The sequence below is a fragment of the Rhipicephalus microplus genome, unplaced genomic scaffold, assembly GCF_043290135.1.
Source record: "Rhipicephalus microplus isolate Deutch F79 unplaced genomic scaffold, USDA_Rmic scaffold_21, whole genome shotgun sequence".
Lineage (NCBI taxonomy): Eukaryota > Metazoa > Arthropoda > Arachnida > Ixodida > Ixodidae > Rhipicephalus > Rhipicephalus microplus.
Genome location: NW_027464594.1, coordinates 9,355,081 through 9,375,217, shown reverse-complemented (window position 1 = coordinate 9,375,217; position 20,137 = coordinate 9,355,081).

The following is a 20,137-nucleotide window of genomic DNA, read 5'->3' as shown; positions in this document are numbered from 1 at the left end:
TTCAATTCCATGACCTGCAGAATTTAATCGCAGCCAACATAGTGGTCACAAACTTCAATGTCGACGTACTGAAGTCTTAATACGGAATGCTAACCATGATTGTGGTGTTGATATCGCGTCGTATATACACGTGTGCCAATAGGGATCACAATGTTGGGCAGCTGTTACGAAGGTCGCGCGATGTACCACTGGCGGGGATGGGGCTTACTTTCGATGATGCCATGCACTTGAGGCCTATATGAGTAGATTGAGGTGAAAGTTAAAAAAATTCAGAATGTTTCGGGACTTCGCGAAAGAAACATTTTTTTCTTTGTATACACTGTCAGCGCTTCTACACACCGCAGTTGTACGACACATATAAGATATTGCTTTTTATTGAAAGTTTTCTTCACAGAGCATCTGCGAACCAGCTTTACTGTAATGGACGTTAACCCGATGAGTCAAGAGTGTTCCTGAGTTCACGAGCTCTGTTGCCTGCACGCATTCTAAGTCGCAAAACCCAATGTCAGGTTCATTGGGTTTTGGCATTGGGTTTAGCGATCTAAACTTTTGTTCATTCATCGTTGTTTACGTGCGCCTCGCTCAAAGAATAGATTTGAGGTTCGTACGTCGCCAGTTTCGTCTTTCCGTGTCGTTGCACTACTATCGGACGTCATTGCGAACCCACCCCCTGATATTGTCACTCGCGTTTACACTCATGTTTCATTCAGTTTTCGCCTCAAATCTGGTCTGGAACGCTCAGCGCAGACTGCACCTCACTGTTCTAGAAGGTTCACGCTACTGTAGATCGTGCAGTTATGATTGCATGCAAGACGGGAGCTGATTCATATGTGGGGTTTAACGCCCCAAGACTACCATGTGATCATGAGAGATACTGTAGTGAGGGACTCAACAATTTTGACTGATTGGTGTTGTATGACGTGCCCCCAAATCTGAGCACACGGCTTGCAGCGATTGCGTCTCCATGAAAAATACAGCTGCCGCTGCCGCTAGACCACCGCGGCGGGGCGCAAGTTGCGAACATTTGAGTTTATTCTAGAGCTTGCGCGAAGATCACTGATCAGGCTGGAATATTCGACGGCACATGTACAAATACCGACGTGGTACGCTCTGTTCACCACTATCAGTGCCAGTGTCTTTCTGTAAAGTGGCTTTCCTTTTACGTGGTCACAACTTCGACCATATAAAACTTTTAACCTTAACACCCCATATCCTCCCTTCAGCCACGTCACGACATCGTGCCATCTAGCGGAGGCGCTTCACGGCCCATGTATTGAACTCACCCCTTCATCCGCGAGCCAAGCATACACCGCCAAGAGGATGTCGGCGCCAAGGCAAAATGGTTGAGAGCCAAAGTGCGGGCTGCTTCCTGAAAACATCAGGCGACGACAAATCACGACATCGGCTTCACAGACTACGACAGACATTACACAGCCAATACGGATTCTTCTTCGGCAGCTGAAAAGGCCTCCCACTTTTCTGGGGTTATCGCTTTAAGACCCAGAAAAGTTGATAAAAACGTGCTACCGAGTAGCCGCCTTCAGTTGCTGGGAGCATGAAGAAAAACTGCGCCGCGTCTATTTTCACCTAGAAGACGCCGCGAATACATAGTTCGAGAACCAGGAATTCATGATATGGACCTGAAATCTCTTTTGGTACGCCGTTTCTGAGCACCGTCGCCAGTGTCGTCTGCAAGCAACGTATCTCTATTATCTTGGAGAGGCATGTGGAACCCTCCAACGAAAATGTTAACACCTTCGTCGAAGAGATGACCTGGCTGTTTTGTCGCGCGAACTTCCCCAGCATAACCGAAGAGGAGAAAGCAAGCTTCCTTATTAGGGGTGTCAGGCAGGAACTCTTCGCCAGATTGATCAGGAACCCATTGAATATGGTCAATGAATTCACTTCGGAAGCATCTACAATTTAAATGAAGCTCGAGATGCGGACACTGCAATACAACTACAGCTTCTCGGCCACAATCTACGCTGACGTCCAATTGCTGCGAACCACCGACTTGCGTGTGAGGATCCGAGCGATCGTGCAAGAGGAACTGCGAAAATCGATACCATCAGCGCAGCTTCGAATGAACTCTATCGCGAACGTCATTCGCCAGGAGATCCAGCCACCACTGGGCTTTTCACAGCTTCGGGAGCCGCAGATGCCAACCATGAACTATGCTGAAAGAACCAGCCGTTTCGCCCCTTCTCCACGCCCACGCTAAGGCGCCACATCACCGCAGTTTCGCCCCCACACACCACCGCCGGCTCCACCATCACCATACCGCCCGCCAGCCGGCCAGTGATAGTCACCGAAAAAGACATTTGGCGCACTCGCGACCACTGCCCGCTCTTCTACCATTACGGAGAAACTGGCCACTCAAACCGCCACTGCCAGTTTTGAAAATGGGGCTACAAGGTTATGGCGTGAACGCGCTGTGTCCACAGTAGTATGAACGACCTCAACAATTGGCAGATCCCACATACAGTGGAAAACGTTTTATGCGAAGCACGTATGAGGAAGGTATATATCACTTTAAAGTCCGCCCAACATTACAAGGTGGAGGTGCATTATGCCGTACATGAAACCGATATCACCATTATCACGTTCGAACGTGTCCTGTACTTTCGTCCTCTGTTCTCGTCACCTAATACCAAATTTGGTATATCTGCAGCTAGCGAAACAGCCATGAGCACGCCATGCGCGTAGCATGTAGTCATGTTTTACATAACACGAATATTACGATTATCATGTTTGGACGTGTCACATACCTTCCTCGTCCATTCACGTGCAGTAATACTGAACTTGATATGTGTGAAGCTAGCGAAATGGTGGCGAGCGCACGTAATGGCCATGCGCACACGCTGGGCGCAGCGACGTTACGCTAGCAAAACGCGAGCACTTTCTCTGACGCTAGGCGCGACCAGCGTCTGTCAGCGAGTCCCGGCGTCAACCACCGCGAAATGTGGCATGCATCATTTCGTGTCGACGACGTTACCTAGACAGAACCGCGTCTGCTTAGCTTCGTGACGGGTAGACGCCGGGTGCGCTGAAACGCACATGCGTAAAAGCAACGCAGGAGGCGTGCGCCTGCAAGTATATGCCATGCAGATCAGCGGCTGGCGTGGCAGCGCCGGCGTGACGTGACGAAACGAACGCCAGCACACACGCGCGCACGGTAACGTCACTGTACTTTGCCGAGTTGAGTGTGGCATGTAGTCATGTTCTTAGACGACCCGCATCCGATGATTATCACGTTCGCACCAGTCACATAACCTCGCCATCCTTTCACGTGCAATACCGAATTCGGCATATGTGAAGCATGAGAAACGGCCATGAATGCATCATGAGTGTAGGATGTAGTCATGCTGTTCCATGACACGAATAACATGATTATCATGTGTAAACGTGTCATTCATATATGTCATCCGTTCGCGTCACGTAATACCGAATTCGGTACATAGGAAGCTGCCGAAACGGCCGTGAGCACATCATGAGTGTGGCATGTAGTCATGTTGGTATATGACACGCGTCACATGGTTATCATGTTTGCACCAGTCACATACCTTCGTCATCCCTTCACGTCACGTGATATCAAATGTGGTATATGTGAAGCTAGCAAGACGGCCGCGAGCGCATCATGAGCGTGGCAGGTAGTCGTGCTGTAATATGACACGCATCTCGTAACTATAATGTTTACACCAGCCATATACCTTTCACGTCCTGGAATACTAAGTTTTGTGTATGTGAAGCTTGCGAAACGGCCGTGAGGGAATCATGAGTGTGGCATGCAGTCATATTGTTGCATACCACGGATCTCATGATTATCATGTTTGCATCAGTCACATACCGTCGTCTTCCATTCACGTCCCGTAACGCCAACTTTGGTATATGTGAAGCTAGCAAAACGACTTCGAGCGTACCATGAGCGTGGCGCGTTGTCATGACTCATGAGTCATGACTTACATTAGATGCATGCCATGAATTCAACGTCAGGGTCTGTCACTCGTGCTCGCCATGCAGTCATGTCATACCATGGCAATTTCGCAAGATGTCATATGAACGAAACCACCGCAAAAGCAGCAAGACCATGAAATGTAAGTCATGACATCACTGACTTACAAATTATGATAGTCATAGTATGAATAGTCAATTATGCTGGTCATACACTCATGTTGTGCCATACTAAATTTGGTATTGATACCATTAACCAGGAGAGCTAAAAGTCGTAGGTGGCTATATAGATAGATAGATAGATAGATAGATAGATAGATAGATAGATAGATAGGTAGATAGATAGACTCAAAGTCGCCGAAAGTTGCTAAGAAATGCTTAGCATTCAAAAGTCGCCTACCACCTCGCAGGAGCGCAGTGGACAGCCCGGTGACCTAACTGTTCACCGTCGCCAAGGCGCTATATATTACCGCAGTGCAGCTAGTACACTAGCCCGAATCGGGGCCGTTCCCCGAGCTCATATTCAAAAAACCATGGTCAAGAAGCGATAGAGGTGCGTTTGCTGTACAACGACCTTCGGAAAATCCTCCGCTGCCACCACCGACGACGTCTCAACGAAGCCGAAAGCACTCGCCGTTACACCAAAGCTGCTTTGACGTCCAAACTTCACAGCCCGAAGACCCCACGACGCAACGTGGAAGCAGCGGAATAAGCTGACGTAGCATGATCCAACGCCATGACCCAACTGGAATGCACGACGACGAACCAGCGACTTTGACATACTATTCAACGGCCCCCACGTCGCTGCTCTCTTCGAGACTGGAGCCGATTTTTTCGTCGTCAGTGGGCCTTATGCGACAAAGCTGAAAGAAGTCAAGGCTACACGGAAAGGCCCAGGAAGTAAGACAGCTGAAGTTCATTTATTAACGCCCATTGAAGCCTGCGCAGCAAGAGTCACCATCAATAACCGGACTTATCCAGCGAGTTTTGTAATGCCTTGTAATAGCTTATCTAGCTGACTTATCGAGCGAGCTTTGTAATAGAAACCTTATAGTCAGCATGACTTCATATGTCAATACGGCTGTGTCATAGACCTGAGGTATGAATCAAGACCAATAACTTGAGAGAACATGCTGCTGACCCCCACAACACCAAAGAATCACGCATTGAATGTGTTGGAAAACGAAATCGCCATTATGCCTTGCTCAAGCGTCATTGTTTCCGTTGACACCGAAACACTTACAGACTTTGTAGGCGTCATCGAGGTCAACATGCACCTGTTCCTTGACCATCAGGTTTGCGTTGCGAGAAGCATCACCACCCGAGTTATGTCAAAGCGAAGGTAATGGTGACAAAGTTCAGCCAAGAGAACAGGCACCTCCAAGCTAACCCTGAGGCTGGGAAAGTGTAGATTGGAGTACGAGGAGCTCTTGTTCCTGGGACTCGAGAATAACCTCATCAGAATAACAAGTCTGGTGTTCGTTCCAATCCGCGTAAAACAGCTGCCATCACCGACTTCTCGCTGTCCACCGACAAGAAGGCCGTTCGCCCATTTCTTAGCGTGTGCGCTTAGTGCAGGCGGTTTGTCATAAAATTTGCCTGCCCTGCCGAACTGCTCAGTAAGTAGTAGTAGTAGACTTTTATTCAGCCAAATTTACAGGCTGAGCATTTAGACCGCCTGTGCGATCAGTCGACGCTGTTATTCCCTTTCGGCGCCGATCCAGTCGAGCCAGGAGGTGATGGAAACGGATGGGGGAGGGTAATAGCTGGATTGCTGAGCAGTTGGGCAGTAAAACAGGCAGTGTGACAGGTCAGCATATGAGGAGGGACAATTAGGACAGCAGGGGTTAGACCTATATTTATAAAAGAAAAGGCGAGAGGGGGTTGTCAGGCAGTTCATTTTGATGTGCCGTAGAGTTCGAGCCTCGAGTGCAGTGAGTGATGGATGAGGGGGAGGGTAAAGACGCTTGTCGAGCCGGAGCTGGAGATATACCTCCTTGATAGTGTGACGCAAGGAGATCTGCCCATCGTCATTCGCGGAGCTCTCACTGTCTTCCGAAGGTGTGGGCCAGGGAATGAACGGTGCTCAGTGCAATATGTCGCGGGCAAGCTGATAAGCTAGCTCATTGCCGTTAATAACCGAATTCCAGGAACCCAGCGGAGGAAGACAGTGGAGAGTTGAAGAGCAGATGCCGCTCGCTCGACCTCCTGTTGAAGAGCTGGGGGCAACGTGTTGTTCTGTGTGTGACGCATGGCGGCGTCAGAGTCGGAGTAAATTGTGTTCTCGGGGAGAGAAGGGATGGGGAAAATGACTGCATGGCGTGGACCATGGAAAGGACCTCGAACGAAAGTACATTTGGTGGGTTTAAGTTGCTGTGTTGGGGGCTGGCTGGTCCCGACGAAGTAGAAGATGACGACGGCCGACAGAGACGTGCGCGGCCGGCGGGGACGCCGACCAGCCCGAACACGCGGTAGGCGCAAAGCGCCGAAAAAAGGAACAACCGCGCTCCACGGTTACCCAACACACACTCGTTTTATTTTACAGTCACCTTGAAATCCTAGATCCCAGAGCGGCGCCCCCTGGCATCCTCACATGTCATTTCGAAACCGAAACCAAAAACCCAGAACACAACAATCATTCCCTCCTCGAAAAAAGGTCACCTATACACTGTTTATATTTATACATGATCGATACCAACATATTTTGCAAGGTATGTACATGAGAACACATGAAAATTCAGAGCACGGCACACCGAACTCACACACTACGAGTCCTGAAAATGCAGTGAAAAAATGTACATTGGAAGTCCTGAAAATGCACTAAAAATTGTATACAACTCAATACAATATAGATTTGGATGCATTGTACCTTTGCACAGAACAATAATGTTCATGAACAGTAATGAACAAGAGTCCTACGTCACATAGTCTTCGAACCGACGCAGCTTCTGCCGCTTCCACTTAGGGCAGGCCCTTTTGGGTGTAGAATCAGGTGTCACTGCACCTTGGTCACTTGTGCTCTGATGTGACACATCAAGAGCAGTGGACGATTGTGAAGGCTCTGAACGAATGTTAACATTCGCGGTCTCATCAGAGCTCGCAGCATGAGCTTCGAAAGAACTTTGTGGACCGGAGTCCGGTTTAACGGTCTCAGCCGTATTTGAAGGTTCGAAGTGAACCGTAAGACTTGGTGTACTTGAAGCAGCGACACCGACTGGTAACTCCTCCCCCCTTGAAAAAGAAATGCCTGTACATGGAGGCCACATGTAATAGTCTGATGCGTAGTTGAAAGACCTGGACGGAACGTGATGAGGAAGACTTTTAGGTGTTTAAGGCGAATCCGTATGAAAAATAACAAGGCGCGAAGCATTCCAGATGTTACCATCACTTAAGCGAAAAGAAGTGGGGCTAACATGGCCCAAGACTTTGTAAGGACCCCGATACTTGGGGCGCTTGCCTGGCACACGAACCTTGATAAGATCGCCAGTGCGAACTTTGGACTGCTTTGCACCTCGACGTGTGTCGATATACTTTTTCATTGCTTGTTGATGAGAAAAAACCCTGGTACGAATTTCATCAGGAGAAGACACTGCTATGTTACGAGGCAAAGAGACTATGTCGAGAGCAACTCGCGGTTGCCTACCGTGAAGAAGTTGAGCAGGAGACACTCCAGTGGTGCCTTGTGGTGTGAACCTGTACGAAGCTAAACATTCAGTGAAGACTTGCTTGAGGGGACGGTGCTCTAATTGGGCGATCTGGATATGTTCCTTCAGAACGCGATTAAAGCGCTCGATTTGCCCATTTAGTTAGGGATAGAAAACTGAGACCTCAAGTGCTGAATTACTCATTGTGAAAGAAAAGTCTCGAAATGTTAGGACTGAAACTGTGGACCATTGTCCGTGACTATGGCATCAGGAAAACCTTCCCGGCTGAAGATTGAAGACAGAAACTCAATGATGACCTCAGAAGTAACCGTATATGTGAAACAAAGCTCTGGCCATTTGGAAGGGTAGTCGATGAGAGAAACAATGAACCGGGCATTTTGCGGGACATTATGCAAAGGACCGATGATGTCCATGCCGAGTTTCTGCCAAGGCCGATCAGGCCACTGGACTGGCTGCAACAGAGAAAATGCAGGTTTGGCAGACTTGTCAGCTGCCTGACATATGTTACAGTTGTAAACTGCATGCTCGACCTGCTTGTTTAAGGCTGGCCACCAGTTCTTGTCTCGGAGATTCTGTTTGGTGCGAACAATGTGAGGATGGGCCTCACGGGCAAGCTGTATTAGCTTGTTACGGAAAGAAGCAGGGGTAATCACGCGTTCATCGCGGAAAAGCAAGTCCTCGACACAAGACAGTTCCTGTCGGACTGCGAAGTAAGGCACGAATTCAGAAGCAAGAGCACATTTGGAAGGCCATCCTTCACGTAAATATTTGAGAACTTGAGACAAAGTGGAATCTGCAGCTGTAGCTGCCTGAAGCTCAGCTTTAGTAATGCAGGAAGTAACTACTGAAAAAACGTCCTCATCCCGCTCTTCAGTAACCGGTATCTGAAGAGAAAGGTGCGACAGTGCATCGGCAACCACGTTATTAGAACCTTTACAATATTGAACACCGAAATTATAATACATGAGTTTGGCACACCAACGGTAAATTCAAATGAGGCGGCGGCCTTCGGATCCTGCACAAAGAAGAGCAACTAGTGCTTGGTGATCTGTGCGTAATGTGAAGTGCCGGCCCCACAAGTAAACATGCCATTTCTCACAGGCAAAAAGACACGCGAGAGCTACTGAATATCTGCGTTTAGCAGGGGGCAATGTACGAGATGCAAAAGCGATAGTGATCAGCTGATCACCTCTGAGTTATTGAAACACTGCTCCCAGTCCAACATCGGACGCATCCGTCGTGATGACGATGGGAAGCTTCTCATTGAAAATACTAACAGCTGGCTTTGAGGCCAGTGCGAATGAAGCTCTGCTCAGCCTCAGCTGACCAGTTAAAAGGCTGTGCTTGACGAAGTAGAGTACGCAGTGGTTCAACAACATCAGCATAGTGAGGAACAAACTTGGCATAATAACCAACAAGACCTAAAAAAGATTGCAAGGTTTTGGCATCAGTAGTCCGTGAGGCATTGACGATGGCCTGAACTTTAGATTCAACAGGTGTCAAGCCGCGGGAACTGACATTAGGTCCTAGAAATTGCAACTCATTCACAGAAAAAATGCACTTGTTATTAAGTTTCATACCGCATTCACTGATGCGGTTGAGAACAGTATGCAAGTTAGCATCGTGCTCTTCGCGAGTACGTCCCCACACCAAAATGTCATCCAAGTAACAAAGGGTGCCATTACAACCCTTAAGAATAATTAACATCATTTTCTGAAACACTGCAGGGGCAGATGCAAGCCCGAAACACACGCTGCGAAACCGACATAAGCCTTCGTGCGATACAAATGTGGTTAAGTCTCTACTGCACTCAGAAAGTTCAACTTGGTGATAAGCGGACGCGAGGTCCAGCTTGGAGAAACATACATCTCCGGAGAGCTATTGAAGCAGTTTTTCAATGTGAGGACGTGGAAAACCATCTACGACGATCGCCTTGTTCAGTTCTCGTAAGTCGACGCATAGTCAAAAGGATCCATCTTTTTTCTTGACGACGACCAGTGGAGAAACCCAGTCGGAAGCAGAGACAGGCTCGATGATTCCGCTAGCTTGAAGGCGAGACAGTTCCGCAGAAACTTGCTCACGGAGAAGAAGAGGAATGCGGCGCAGCTTGGCACGCACAGGGCACATACCTGGTCGACGCATCACTTTATGCACAAAACCGCGCACACAACCCAGTTCACGGGTGAACAGGTGGCGGAATTCAGAAGGCGTGTTGGCCGGAAGATCATCTTGAACGTCGACTTGAGCACACTTCATAGACGCACCGACGATGTTGATGAACAAAGCCCTGATGGCATCACGTCCCAAAAGCGAGCTGCCATTGGCAGAGACATAAAAAGTAATGGAAGCAGTGCGACTGCGATAGGAGACCTGAGCTGTAAATTGACCTAAATTATCAATCGTTTTCTTGGAATATGTTTGTAGAACGACGTGTGAAGGCAAAAGCCGAATGTTGGAAAAATGACTATGAAAGTCAGCGGCACTGATTCAAAAGACTGAAGCACCAGTGTCCACGAGAAATGACAAGAGCACATGGCCCACTGAAGCTACGATACTGGGCTCGGACGTAGTGTGGAGGCCATCCACATTTAAAACAGTGACCGTATTGGTCTGTGGAGTGCTTGAAGGAGCGGACGAAGAAACTGGTTCAGGAAGATTCGCTGGACGGGAATTGCATACGGACTGAAAATGTCCGATTTTTACACATGCAAGACAAGTGCGGATTCTCGCGGGACACTGCACAAAATTGGCTAAATGCTGAGCCGATCCGCAACGAAAGCAATGCGCGGTTGCGCTTGGAGAAGAAAATTGCGAACGCGAGTTAGGAGCTCGGAGCTGTTCCTGAAAACCAGAATTTGGCGGAATAAGGTCGCCATATTGCCGGCTTCCTCGCCCCCGCGACGCAGAGAGGCCGCCATGTTGGCCGCCACGGAAGGACTGTGCAAGCGGGTGTCCATGTTGGCCGCCGCGCCGAGACGAAGATGAAGGGCCACCATCTTGACACGTCTCGTGAAACAAAGAGCTGCCTCCTTGGCCCCCCGCAGCAGAAAGTTGCTGCACTGAATGCGGAGTGAATTGCTCAAACTGGGAGCGAATAAGCTCGTCCTCTCGCGCAATCGAGAGGGCTTCGGGGAATGAAATCGAGGAGCCCTTTTGAAGCATGCGGCAGCGGACGTTTTGCGAGACTACCCCGGTGAAAAGCTGATGGCAGATCATATCGTCCTCGAGCTCGCCGAAGCCGCACGACGCGGCGAAGAGAAATAATGAACTCGGCGACTGCTTCACCAGGCAATTGTCGCCTTTTTTGGAATTTTACGCGTGCGAGATAATCACACCAGACATCTTTAAAATGCTCATCCAAAAGACCAACAGCATTCTTGAAGGCATCGCCCGACGCTGGCGTCGGCGACGCGTTGGTGGCTTCCAAAGTATAGAAGAGCTTTAACCCGGCAGGGCCCAACGCGTTGAGCAGCAGGGCCCTGCGACGCTCGGGCTTGCTGGCGTCCTCCCCGGCCACGTCTGCGTAGGCCTAAAACACCAATTTCCAGTCCGCCCACAGAAGTGGCGGGTCTGTGGGCGAATGAAGAAATAGGGGAGGTGGAATAGGAGACGCCATTTCAAGCAAGAATAATGGAGAGGTGCAGACGAGAAGAAAATGACGCCAGTACACTGTGTGAAGAAGACGACAAAGACAGCGTAGCTGAATGAAGAAGGAATGAAGTGACGCAGCACGCAGTAGCCACCTTGCTGGGAACAAAGAGCGTCTAGGGTTAGCAGGGTAGATCCGTTAGAAGCACAAAAAAGACGAACACGGAAAACAAAATGGGTTCTTACACGTCCTCGCTGCCATTGCTGTGTTGGGGGCTGGCTGGTCCCGATGAAGCAGAAAAAGACGAAGGCCGACGGAGACGTACGCGGCCGGCGGGGACGCCGACCAGCCCGAACACGCGGTAGGCGCAAAGCGCCGAAGAAAGGAACAACAACCACACTCCACGGTTACCTAACACACACTCGTTTTATTTTACAGTAGCCTTGAAATCCTAGATGCCAGAGCGGCGCCCCCTGGCATTCTCACATGTCATTTCGAAACCGAAACCAAAAACCCAGAACACAACATAAATATGGCCCGCTGGTGGGCCTGTCAGGCGCCGAAAGGTGTGGATGGTAGATAACGTAGCCACAAGAGCCCCGAGGAGCCATGTATGAGGCATCCGTGTAGGCAACTCTCTTTGTAGAGAGAGGAGGAGAATGATGCTGTGCTGCCGCATGACGCCGGTCGGCGTGAAGAACGGGAGGCATATTGGATGGGTGGGGAAGGATGCGAAGGTTAGGAGCAGCGGTGCTAGCGGCAGAAGGCAAGGTGGGAACGGAAACGGGAATGTGAGGGATACCAGCTTGGGCTAATAGCCATTGGCCTTGACGAGTGAGAGAAAGACGGGCAATCTGAGAGTCGTGTTGCAGAGAAATAAGAGAACGTAATGAATGGAAGAGGCCTGTGGCAAAAAGCTTAGTGGTAGGGGTGGTGACAGGGAGGTTTAGAACTGCCTTGTAGAGGCCTAATAGAGCTCTTTCGAGTGTGTTGAGTTGCGTTTGGGTGAAATGAACATATGGTACAAAGTACAAGAACTTGTTAAGGGCAAGCGCATGTGCAACCCGGCACGAATGAGCCTCGTGGAGCCCCGACTGCCGAGTGAAAACGCGTCGCAGGAGGTGGGTCACCGAGTGGCAAGTCCTCACAGCGTGATGTAGGGCCTGCGCGTTCTTTGTCGCGTGCAAAAGGAAGCCAAGAACTTTGCATTGATGAACAGTGGAGATGAGAGAGCTATAAAGATGTAGGGAGATGAGGGTATTGTGTGAGTGCTGGTACGCAGACCGGTTAAGCAAAAGTAGTTCACATTTCTCCGGTGCAGCGGACAGGCCAGCAGTAGCGAGAAAGGAAGCGATAAGGTCCAGGCCACGTTGCAAAGTATCCTGCACGTGGCCGGGTCATCCAGACGTACACCAGAGAGTGATGTCGTCTGCATAAAAAATATGGTGGAGTTCAGGTATTTGGGACAGTTGGGAGGCAAGGGGGCCATTGCCATATTAAATAGAGTAGAATATAGTACGGCACCTTGAGGTGTGCCGCGGATGAGGGAGTGTGAATTAGACAAATGAGTATCGACTCTAGCAACTCGACTGGAAAGAAATGATCGGATGTAAGAATACATGTGGGAGCCACATGACAGGGAGGAGAGCTGAGCGAGTATGTGGTAATGACTCACGCCATCTAATGCCTTCCGTACATCGACGGTTACAAGCGCATGGATCTGACAACGAGAAAGTGAAAGAAAAGTATGCTGAAGAACAAGGAACATGTCCTGCGCACAAACGTGGCGTCGGAAGCCAATAAGAGAAGGAGGGAAAAACTCTTTCGCTTCAATAAAATCAGACAGTCGAGTCAAGGCCATTCGCTCAAGAGTCTTGCCAACGCATGACGTCAAAGAGATAGGGCGATGGTTAGAGTGAGATGGAGGTTCGCCCAGCTTCGGAATCATGCAAATTAGAGATGTTGTCCAAGAGCTTGGAAGACAGCCGCTGTTTCATGCTTCGTTGAATTTGTGTAAGAGAAATTCCTTCGCGTTGTCAGGGAGATTACGTAATGTAGTATATGTTATCTCATCCTCACCGGGTGCCGAGCGGGTAGATTGAGTGGCTAAGGCAGCTTCCAGCTCCCTGAGGGTGAATGGGCGGTCCAGGTCTGGGTTAGCTTCGCCACAGTAATCTGGGTAGGAAGTTGTGAGGGGGGGTGGGAGATACAGAGATTTTAAATTTTCAAACACATCAAATGGAGTCCCCTCAGCGAGAGCTTTAGCTAGGGTGGAAGCAACGGCGGTCTTGGTACCTAAGAGAGACCTAAACAGAGACCATGTAGAGCGCGAGTGCAGTGCGGAGTCAAGGCCGTCACACAGCGTGTTCCAACGAGAGTGCTCGAGAGAAGTGCCGTAAGCGATAATTTCAGCCCGCAGGGCATCAATTCGGAAGGAAAGTTGGACGTTGTGTAGCTGGGAGCAGAGAGCACGTTCCCAACGTTGATGACGTCGCCATGAGTGGAGGAAGTGAGGATCAGGGTCAGGAATGAGGAGTTGAAAACGAGCGTGGTGACTACAGGATGTCATTGCTGCGGAGATCCGCGACGTCCAGTCGTCGTAAGTTTTAAATGAGTCAGACAAAAGATTATTACGGAATGCTTCCCAGTCAGTGTGAGCGACTTGTTGTTTCCGCCTATTGTGGGAAAGAGGGGTGGTAATGTGTATGAGAAAATGATCACTGAACAGATTTTCAGCGGACACCTGCCAGTGAAAAGGAAGGGAACTCCGAGAGAACGTGAGATCGGGTGTAGTGGAACGCTGTGAAACAGTGCCCGCTCGAGTAGGGGTGTCAGGAGTATTAAGAAGGGTGAGATGGCGTTCCTGGGTGAGGCAGTGTAGAAGGCGACCTGAATTGAGTGTTTGGGGGTAACCCCAGAGCCTATGAGGAGCATTAAATTCACCCCCAAGGAGGATGTGGGTGGTGCATGGAAGGGAGTGCAGGAATTTGCCAAGCGCACTAAACAAAGAGGACGTGACAGGGGGGTTGTAAAAGGGCATCAGAGCGAGAGAAATACGGGTAGATAGTTGGTAATAGACCACACCAACTAAATGTTTCTGGAGGGGGGAGGGTACTTCTAGTGGTTCAACGAGAACGTCATTGCGTACATAAACGGACGCAAGTGGCTTTCCCGTGGTAGCGTGGTATGCACGGTAGCCCGGGATGACGAGGGCCGCCCGAGTCTTCTGTATAAGGAGAAAATGGGATAATGTTTGGCGGGTGAGAAGATATGGGTGGAGAGGGGTCCTATTATGACGAAAGCAGCGGCAGTTGCACTGCAAAATATCGAGGTCCTTTTCACGCCCTGTCTAGGTCTTTGAAGTAGAGGGAGCGCCTACGCGTGCGCGTTCCTTCTTTTTTGCCGGGGCAAGCGACTCTTGCAGGGAGTTAAGCATATAGGTGACAGATTGCAGTTGCTTAGATTGGATTTCGCGGGTCGTAATGATCCGCACAATTGAATTTTCCAGCTGGACCAAACGAGTGTGATGCGCGGTGGTGGTGGTTTCGACTATGTCGGCAAATTTGGTTACATGGGAGCTGGAGGTCGGGGCGGTGTGTGTGGTGAGTTGCTTATTTAGCTCCGTGAGTTGAGAAGTAAGAGAGGATGTGGTAGTTGCGAGTGTCTGCATCAGTGCGAGTATTTTCTGTTGTAGCTCATCTGAGACGCGTTGTTGCTCGCGCTGGTTGCGCTCCAACATAACCAGTCGCAGATCGAAGGAGCGGATCTCGTTACTTAAAGATGGTGAAGGTGTGTTTGATGAAGAAGTGCACATGGAAGGTTTTCTCTTAACCTTAGCGGCGTATAAGCCCGGGGGGGGGGATGTTGCGAGAGGTGATAGGAACGCATGTGCTGAAGAGGATGGCGGCGAAGGCTGAGTGGCTCGGCGCATGGATGTGCGACAGAGAAAAGCTGCTTTGGCGCAGTCACGTTGCTTAGCTAGAAAGTAGGGGCAGGAGGGGTCGAGAGATTAGTGGGTGTTGACTTGGCAATGGATGCACCAGGGTTGATCGCGAACGTGAGCATCGGGATCTGCTGGTAGAGGAGACGCACAACGGCGACACTTGGCCGGAACGCTGTGTTGGGAGCATTGATGAGCACGGTGCCCTATAGCAAGGCACCGAGTGCAAGTAGGGGGCTTAGGTTTATGTGGACGGCATCGGAAAGAGACGCGTTTGAAGCTTGAAAGCGAGGGATGATGGTTCCAGCAAATGTTATTAGCACGGATTCAGTGGAGCCCATCATACGTGCAGCGAGTATATCTGAAGTAAAGGATTCGAGGTCATGCAAGAGCTGGGATGTTGTGAAGTGACCACCAACGTTGTGTATGACGCCGAGACATTATATTGGAGGACTGGGGGCATAGGACTTAATAGTGATCGGCTTACTATTAAGTTGCAGACTTGTGAGGGAGAGTAGGAGGTGGGCAGTGAGAGGTGAGTGCGTTTTCAGAAACACAAGGCTCTGAGCAGGTTTAACTTGAAGCGTGACCTCCGCAATGGTCTTGGGAGAGAGATTTCCGGCGGCTATTATGGTAGAAAGCAGGTCATAGAGAGGCAGTTTCGGCGTGAGTGTTCCAGGTGGAAGTTGGATTCCGATGGTGATAAACTCGGAGCGGGGGCGGGCGGTGGAGGCAGGTTTTCGATTGGCACTAACGGTGTTCCAGCTGCCTTCAGGAGATGGCGTATTGTCTTCGTTCAACTGCTATGCCGTGAAGTCCATTTCCGTCGATAAGTCGTCAGCTGAAGTGATGGAAGGCAAAACTTCGGCGATGGAAGGAACGACGCTCGTTGAAACGCGATTGTCGACAGACTAGGAATTTCCATTGGGTAGGCCAGACACAGATAAGGTGGGGAGAGCAGCATGCGTGGTTGATTGCAACGCCAACGATGCATTACGGCTCTCGGGCTCCGGCGTTTGCATGGCTATCAAGCTGAGAGTAGCAGAGACGCCACCAGCGTTGCACGTTTCTGGACCGTGCGCGCTGTTGAGGAACGCTGCCTGTTGCTGTATTGTTGTCGGTGCAGGGCTGGTGACATTGACAGATGTTGACAGCGGAGGCACGGCTGTATCAGCGGTACGACCGGAGGAGGCTGGGCTTATCGAAAGGGCGTCAGTGGTCGTTGGTGTCGAGTGCTGGGCGGGACGCTGCATCGTGGAGGTGCAGGCGCGGCGCGTTAGGGTTAGCGCGGCACTGTGCCGCTTCGTACTTTTGAAGGGACCTGGAGGGCCAGCCTGGGGTCGGACCGGTGCCCGGATGGTGTCGGCGTGTCTCGGAAGTCTTCTAGAAGGAATAGTGAGCTTGTCCAGACACGGGCGGGGCCTGGTAACGGGCCAAGAACACGTGAAAGCGGAGCACTGTATGCGGTCAGCCAAAGAAAACAACGCCACCTGGCGGTCCTCCTCGCTCACTAATGTTGCCAGGACCGACGTGGAGTTCGAGTGGGTAACACCACAGGAGGAAGCATTAAAAAAACGACGCCTGCAGACGCCTGTATTACTCACGCATTTTGGTCAGTCAACCGAGACAGAAATACACACCGACGCAATCAGTGCAAGGCTCAGCGTGGTTCTTGTGCAGACAACTGATTGACGAGAAACAGTCATCATTTACGCCAGGTCGTTGCTCTCAAATGCAGAGGCCAACTATACTACAACAAAAATGGAGTGCCTTGCATTCCTATAGGCTGCATCAAAGTTCCACCCCTACCTTTACGGCAGCCCCGCCGCGGTGGTCTAGTGGCTAAGGTACTCGGCTGCAGACCCGCAGGTCGCAGGATTGAATCCCGGCTGCGGCGGCTGCATCTTCGATGGAGGCGGAAATCTTGTAGGCCCGTGTGCTCAAATTAGGGTACACGTTAAAGAACCCAAGGTGGTCTAAATTTCCGGAGCCCTCCACTATGGCGTCTCTTATAATCATAGCATGGTGTTGCGACGTTAAACCCCACAAATAAATCAATACCTTTATGGCAGGCCCTTCAAAGTAATAAGCGACCACTACTCTTTGTTTTGGCTAGCAAACTTGAAAGACCCTTCGGGTCACCTTGCAGGGTGGAGCCTGAGACTTCAGAAGTTCAACGTTACCGTCGTTTAGCAGTGAGGAAGAAAGCACTCTCATGCCGACTGCCTGTCTCGTGCCCTTTTCGACACACCTGCGCCAGACGACCCAAATGATGACTGCTTCTTGGGAACCATGAGTGCCGATGACTTCGCCGAGCAACAACGACCTGACTCAGAACTCAAGAGCCTTGTTTTTCGAGGGTAATAGCATGACTGTTCCAAAGATATTCGAAAGATGACTGGCGTCTTTATTCCCGCAAAGCATAGTTCTCCTTAAGAAAAACTTTTCACCCCTTCAAGCTAAACATCTTCTCATGATCTCCTCAGTAGTGAGAACAGAAGTCCCCCAGACCCTACACGACGATCTGACGACTGGACACCTCGGTGTTTCCCTTATGCTCGCCAGAAAACAGGAAAAATTCTACTGGCCTCGACGTACCGCCTATGTGACTCGTTACGTCAGGACATGCCGAGATTGTCAAGGACGAAAGACACAGCTGACCAGACCAGCAGGCTACCTTCAGCTGATCGAACCATGACATCGACCATTCCAGCAAATCTGTATCAACTTACTGGTACTGTTTCTTACGTCGGCTTGACAAAATCAATGGATCGTTGTTGTCACCAACTACCTCCCCCGCTAAGCCAAAACAAGGGTCCGACGTTTAGAGCCAGTACCATCGATGTGGCGAAGTTGTTCGTTGAAGACATCGTCCTGTGTTATGGACCACCAGAGGTCCTCATCACTGACAGAGGTAGAGCCTTCACTGCTTAGTTAACTCAGGCGATCTTTGCCTACAGCCAGACAAGCCACCGTCGAACGGCAGCGTACCACCCATAGACCAACGGCGTCATCGAGTGGGTAAACAAGACAATTGGCGACGTATTGGCAATGTACTCTGATGTTCAACAGAAGACGTCAGACGCCATCCCTCTGTACGGGACCTTTGCATACAACACGGCGATGCAGAAGACGACGCCGATGTCGCCATACATGTCAGTTTATGAAAGGAACCCGGCACATGACGCTCGACACCATGATATCAAAAGTTGTTGACGAAAAAACCTCGACGTGATTGTCTAGCTTCAGCGCGTCGAAAAAGCCCGACAGCTTGCCCGCCTCCACAACATGAATTAACAGACGACTGACAGCCACCGTTACAATCTTCGACATTTCGTGGAAAAGCAGCCCGGTGACTGCGTTTGGGAGTGGACGCTGACACGTTGACGTGGCCCGAGTGAAAAACTTCTGCAACAGTTTTTCGGCCTGCACCGGGTAGTTTGACGTATAGTCTCATGCGACTACATAGTTGTCCCCTACGGCATCAGGAACTATCATTGGTGGCTTGCGTGACCTGAAGTAGTTCATGGCGTGCACATCAAGCACACTTATAAACAGTCAATGGCTAACACAGCGTGAGTTCTTCACATCCTGTTATGCAAACAGGAAAGCAGTGAGGTCAAACAGCTCTCTAAGGTGGAGTACCAGTCTGGTCTAATTTTAGCTCGACGCATGTGTTTTTGAGGTGGATAGCCATTTGAATGAAGTGCGTGCTTGAACAGGTGGTGGGCTCTGCATTGCGGTCTTGCATTCGTGTCTTCCACAAACTGTGCATATCCACGAGGAAAAACATATCATAAGGCAATTCATCAAACGCTGCTGGTAGAAGATAACGTATTGTGTAAGAATTATTGACAAAACGTTTTTTAGTGCTTGCTGAAGAACATCCCCAAACAGTATGGCATCTTTGCAGCTAACAAAGCAATGTTAAATCTTTTCCGGCGCATCACACAAACGGCAGTTAACAGACGGAATAAAAATATTATTTGTTTTTTATCATATATTTACCGCCAATGTTTCAGAGTGGAGTTTATAAAAGAATGTTTTTAAATTGGGTGAAATGTACAATTTGCGCATTCGCTTCTACACATCGTGTCCTTGAAGATTTCAGTACAGTGGGTGGTACAACAGAGGTGGGAAGGGTGTACTCAATATATTTTTATACAGCACCTTGCGCAATACTGTGTACAAATATTCTACAAAAAAGCGAGCTTTAAGGAACTGAACTCCGAGGTATACTTCCTGCATGAATCCCCACAAGCATGGGCGTTTGGAGAAGTTTGATGAAACAATTAAATTTGGTAAGCAATCAACAAGTGTAACATGCACGATGAATGGATTACAGGATAGTAATACTCTCGAAAAAAGAATCGTGACAATATTTGCCATAGATAAAGGTGTTTATAGCTAACCCACCCTCACTAACTGGCTTGAATATACTATCACGACACATGGGCTCAAAAGGTGAAGACCGTATGAAAGAAGCGAAAATTCGATGAAAGCATTGTATAATATAAAATTTTGCGCAATGAATAAGTTGCAATACATGGTAAAGCTTTGTTGCTAAGAAAGTATTGCAAGCTTCAGCTCTCCCAAATATTGAAAGTCGATAGGGAAGAAATGTCTGGGCCTTGTTGCAACCGGGGTTTGCAGGCACTGGAGGTCTTCGATGGAGTTGTGGAGGCAGAAAGAAGAGAGACTTGAAGAGGGTTTATTTACATTATATACAAGGTGAGCTCTCGTACATGACGAGCTCTTTTTACATGGCGAGCTTTCGAATCTGGCGTTCCTCTACATGGCGCTCCTTTGAATGAGCCGTGTGGCTCATTATAAAGGGTATGTGCTCCTCAGATCTCTGGATCAGGGAACACGTTCAGATGGCACTGTCATATCACATATCACACTCAACTGGCGTGGGGGACGAGCATGCATAGCCCACCTGAACGTCCAATATTGAGCCGTGATCACTGCAATCCAAGGTGGCGCCAGTGG